Source organism: Arvicanthis niloticus, chromosome 9 (genome assembly GCF_011762505.2).
Source record: "Arvicanthis niloticus isolate mArvNil1 chromosome 9, mArvNil1.pat.X, whole genome shotgun sequence".
Classification (NCBI taxonomy): Eukaryota; Metazoa; Chordata; class Mammalia; order Rodentia; family Muridae; genus Arvicanthis; species Arvicanthis niloticus.
In genome coordinates, this window is record NC_047666.1 from 9,964,100 (window position 1) to 9,969,951 (window position 5,852).

The following is a 5,852-nucleotide window of genomic DNA, read 5'->3' on the forward strand; positions in this document are numbered from 1 at the left end:
AATATAAATATAAATATAAAAAAACAAAGACACCATGAAAATTTCAGGCAAATAGATGAAACTAGAAAATATCATCCTAAGTGAAGTATTCTAGACCCCAAAAAATATGCCTCATATGTACTCCCTGATAAGTGGATGTTAGACATATAGGTTATCCATGATACACTCTACAGTTCCAAAGAAGTTAAACAAGAAGGAAGGCCCAAGCAAGGATAATTTAATCTCATTTAGAAGAAGGAATAAAATGGTCATAGGAGGTAGAGGGAGGAAAAGGGTTGGGATAGGGTATGTGGAGAAGAATGGAGGAGATTACAAATCCGGTGTGGACATGAGAGAGGGCTAGAAGGCCAGAGGAATGAGTGGAAATCTGCAGATGCCAGGGGTATGGGGAACCTCTAGAAACTCCCAGAGGAATTGGGATAAGGAAAGCTCCCCAGAATCAGTGCAGATGACCTTAGCCAAGATTCCTAACAGTGAGGACATGGAACCAGATGAAGTCACCTTCTATAGCCAGGCAGGACCCCCAGTGGAGGTATAAAGACACTAACTCACCTACAAAAACTGTAACCTAAATTCTGTCCTCTCTAAAAAACATAACTGTCCTCTTAGAGGGCCTACCCAACAGCTGACTGAAACACACAGATATTCACCACAGCCAAACATTGGTCAGAGGTAGGGACTCTTATGTGAGGGGTTGGGGAGAAATTGAAGGCACTGACTTATATGGGAATCCTACAGGACGACCAACAGTGTCAACAAACCTGTATCCCTGGGAGATCTTAGATGCTGAGCCATGAATGAAAGAGCATACATGGGCAGGACTGAGGCCCCCAGAGCACAAATGCAGCAGACATGCAGCTCAGTTTCCATGTGGGTTTTCCAAAATCTGAAGCAAGGTCTGTCCCTAAAGCTGTAGGCTGACTGTGGAATCGTTTCCCAACACAGCTGTCTTGCCTGGCCTCAGGCCATACCTCTAAGTATATGGCTCAAGATGGCTGCAAGGGTGATAGCCACCTTCTGTTGGCTCCCCACAGGTCCCCCTTTTAAAATTTTTTTTCAAAAGGGAAGGTTGGAAAAACTTACCGAAACTGTACCTGTCTTTGATTTGAACAAAGGACCCCAGACTCCTTTTTCTGTCTTTGGATACTCAACAGCCATTGGTTGAGCTCCTGTCTTAGGATGGTGAGGCCTCCCTTATTAGGGGTAAGGGTCTTGTGTTCTCTTACCCATCTTTGACTATCAGGCTTAGTGTGTAAGTTAGGGGATAATCCTTGTTAGTCTTGATGACAGAGGTTTTACAATTCCCTACTTCCAGCCTGTAATAATGGACCTGTATGGGTTTCATTTGAATGGAATCTATCTGTTGTCATACAAAAGCCATCAGTTTGTTGAGCAACATGGACCCCAAAGACAAGAGACTTAACAATGGCTGAATAGTCAGTTAACAGCAACACTTTTTTTAAGGGCAATCCATGACTCCCTCTATCAGAAGAGTAAAAGGTATAAGCCTCTTCTATTCTGTTTACAAATGTGTTATAGCAGAATCTAACTCTAGAAATACAGAACTGATCATAGCTTGGATCTTAACAAAACAAGTAAAGAAATCCCTGTTCCTGCTTCACTAAATCTCAAACCCAAAAACCAACTATAGTAACTGTGGTAGTGGGTTTTCTCCTGGGTCCAAACAATGTTCCCCACTAAATCATAAGTTGGGGAACCAAGAGTTCAATAGAGCCACCCCAGAGGTATGGGTGGTGATGTCTCCTTTCCCATTGACTACTTCCCAAGTCAGGTTTTCTGGTTGATCTGTTCCAGTTTGAAGGCAATCTTCATATTTCCTGCAAAGAAAAAATGTGCTTCTCAGGGGGTTTTTCCTCCCTGGATTTGTTATTGTTGTCTATTTGTTTAATCAGTCTCTCTGGCAGCCAGTGTGCAGCATCTGCAGTTTGGGAATATATGCAAACAGAACCTCTTCCCCAGATAAGCACTAGATCTGGCCCATTCCAGGTTCCAGTTAATGGGTCTTTCCAGAGGACTGTTGCAAAATTCTTTTTGGTATCAGGATGCCAGAATCTATCTGCAGTGAATTTTCCTTCAGAATCCAAAGTTTAAAAATTTAAAATAAAGAATGTGTGATGAAGGATATTTCTGGGGGACACTTGGTAGGGTACCAGTCCATATTTTTTTTTTCAAATTGACATTTAATGGTTTGATGCACCCTTTCTACCATACTTTGGCCCTGTTTACTATATGGAATATCCATTTTATGTAGTATTCCCAATTTTTCACAGAATTTGTGGAAACTGGAGCTTGTATAACCTGGGCCATTGTCAGGCTTTATCAGTTTAGGCACACCCAATACAGCAATGGTAGCAAGCATATGAGTGATCACATGCTTGCTTGTATCTCCAGATTGTAATGTCACATAAATGAAACCACTGTATATGTCTACACATACATGTATATATTTTTGATTGCCAAATTAATTATAATGAGTAACATTCATTTGCCAGATACTGTTTGGTATCAGTTCCTTTGGATTTATGCCCAAATAAGGAACTTGTAAAAGTGTAACACATGATTGACATTGTTTAACAATTTGTCTAGCTTGTTCTCTGGTAATTTTAAACATAATTTTTTAAAGTTTTAGAATTAAGGTGATGTAACTCATGAGCCTTTATGCCCTGATCCAAGTTAAATAATCCCTTCTTCACTTTTTCCTAATCCTTTCCCAGGGAGGAAATCCAGAGTTTATCATTTGATCCGTGATTACTTCATTAGGGCTGCACATAATCAATCCCAACTGGGATAACAGATCTCTGCCCCAGAGTTTAATAGGGGGCCCAGGATGACATAGGATTGGATATTCTCTGTATTACCTTCTTTATCTTTCCATGTCAGCACCTTAGAACTTTGTTGTGGATTTTGACTTTGGCCAATACCCCTTAGATTGGTTAAGGTTGGCGTCAGAGGCCAAGTGGCAGGCCAATCACTTTGATTTAGGATAGTCACATCAGCTCCTGTGTCATCCAGGCATCAAAATGCCTTTCCATCCAGCCATAGTGTAAGCATAGGTTTTTGTTTAACTATAGGCTGTACCCAGTATGCATCAGAGGAACCAAAGCCTTGATCCCCTCTCTTAGGATTCTTATATTTGTGATTAGTAGGGTACAATGGAAGTAACAATAGTTGAGCTATCCTCCTTCCTGTAGGAATGGTGACTATATTCAGAATTGCCTGTGCCATTACCTTAATCTCACCTTTATAATCATTGTCTTTAACTCCAGAAAAAATTTGTAGTCCCTGCATAGTAGTACTGCTTCTTCCCACTATCACACCAAACACATTTGGATAGAGTGGTCCAAACACTCCAATGGGTAAGGCCTGAGGTTCCGTTTCTAGAGTTAATACTATGTGGGTGGCAGAACTGAGGTCTAGTCCTGTGCTCCCTGGTGTTGCTTGACTAAATTCTGAAAGGGATTGCTGTTTCCTGGTATAAAACTTACTGCACCATAAGCCTGTTTTGGCTTTTGTTGCTTCAGAAAAAAATTAAAACGGGGGACCTGTGGAGAGCCAACAGAAGGTGGCTATCACACTTGCAGCCATCTTGAGCCATATACCCTGACAAGAGACTTGATTACAATAGCCTACAACAGCTGAGCATACTCTGATAACATCTTGTTTTAGATACCCAGGATATTCGATTGGGTGTGTGAGACTTAAAGGTGTGATTTAGAGCTGAGACTTAAGGGTGTGGCTTAGAGATCAGATTTAGAGACAAAACCTAAGGGCATGACTTAAGGGCGTGACTTAGAGGTATGGCTTAGACATGAGAAATAAAAGTGTGAAGTAGACAGAAGAAATTAGTAGTTATTAGGCATGTGGAGTAGGCACTTGAGACTCAAGACAGGCAACTAGGATTAGACACTTGGAAAGGGCACTTGGAAGGGAGCTTGGAAGAAGCAACTGGAACTAGGATTAGGGACTTGAAACTAGGGACTTGGAGAGAACACGAGAGACTGAAGAATAAACGAGATTGAATCACACTCTGTCTGGTCTCCATTCTTCATGTCTGTCCTCACTTTCTCTCTTGCTGAACCCCGACCCTTGGACCACAGCAGCTTGGGGCAGTCAGGGCTCTAACAACTTAGCCCCCAAGGCTTTTGGCAGTGTTGGTTCCAACATTGATAGAGCAGTATTTTGGCCCCTGAGCATGGGGCAGCATGGGCCACAACACCACTGTAACACTATTTCCTTCGCCACGCTGCCCAAGATTCATCACTTCCATCAAATTAGAGTAAGAGACTTTAAATCACAGATGCAGCATTTTTACAACAACAAATAATATTTTTTCATAAAGTGACCCAGACGTTGGAAGAAGCTCTTCACAAGTATGACAGCATCTACTGGCTGCACATGGGTCTGTGCTCTTGTTTCCAGTTCAAGGATAATGTCCACAGCAGAACAAAACTGCTTTCTAAGAGCTACTGCCAACTACAGGTGGTGGTACAGGATGGCTTTGTGCTGAGCTGAAACCTGGCTGGATCTATAATTACTTAGGAAAGAAGCAGTTAATATGGTTATGTAGCAGAAATAGTACCACACTTTGTAACTAAATTATACTATGTATGCCTACACTACCATTGTAACATTTGGATAATGATTATACTATTTGCCTTATTGCTTTTTGAAGTATGGGTATATTAGTGTATACTTTGTAGACCTCAAAACCCATGAAGAGTCTCAAAGAAGCTGGCTGGATAAAAGCCTGCTGTGGATGCCTTTTTAGTCTCATAGATCGAGATTACCTAAATTCAACCTATTCTCTGTTTACAAACTCCAACTAGAGCAGCTATGTGACTTTGTGCCTTTAGACCTGTTGTTTTCCTTTCTGTCCCACCTGTGTTTCAGCCCCAACTTTTCTGATGACAATAGTGAAAAGCAGGCTTATTGGTGACAAGCCAATGAAAAACTCTCATTTCTGGAGGTGGTGGGAGAAGCAGTGGCCATCACTTTGCACAGGAAGGGTCGCCTGGTTAGATGTTGGCAGTTAGAGGCATGAGATATCTCTGGATGTGAAGTCTCGAAGGGGAAAAGGCAATGCACCATATTTCCTTACAGCTTTAGTACATGGCCTCGACTCAAGTGTTGCACAGACTGGGCCTGAGGATTCCAGCAATGCCCTTAGCACGTGGAGAAGGAGGAATCTGATCAAACAGAGACAAAGTATAGAAACAGCAGTGAGAATGCATTCCATCTTAGTTTGGGGGAGGGTCTCCTGTCTTTTTTTCTTTCGTTTTTAGCTTTAAATTTTCTTTTGATGTTCAGTTTTTTGTTTTTATTTCAAACGGATCAACACTGTTAACTGAATGAGACTCCACTGTGATTCACTAGTTTACCTAATCAAAAAAAAAAAAAAAAAAAAAAAACCAGGGATGTCTGTAAATTTCAGTGTTGTGCACAATGAGAAGGGCTATTGGTTGACTTAAAAAAGGACCAGAAATAATTTCTACTTATTCCAGTACTGAAGGAAAAAATACTGATTTATACTGTTTTTAAAACTAAATATTGACAAAGCCCCCTTCAGGACTTTTTTTTTTTTTTTTTTTTTTTTTTTTTTTTGGTTTTTCGAGACAGGGTTTCTCTGTGTAGTCCTGGCTGTCCTGGAACTCACTCTGTAGACCAGGCTGGCCTCGAACTCAGAAATCCGCCTGCTTCTATCTCCCAAGTGCTGGTATTAAAGGTGTGCACCACCACTGCCTGGCTCCCTTCAGAACATTTAACCTTAAAAATTATTTTGAATATTGTCTTTTATTATTAGAAGGGAACTACAAATGACTGATAAATATCAA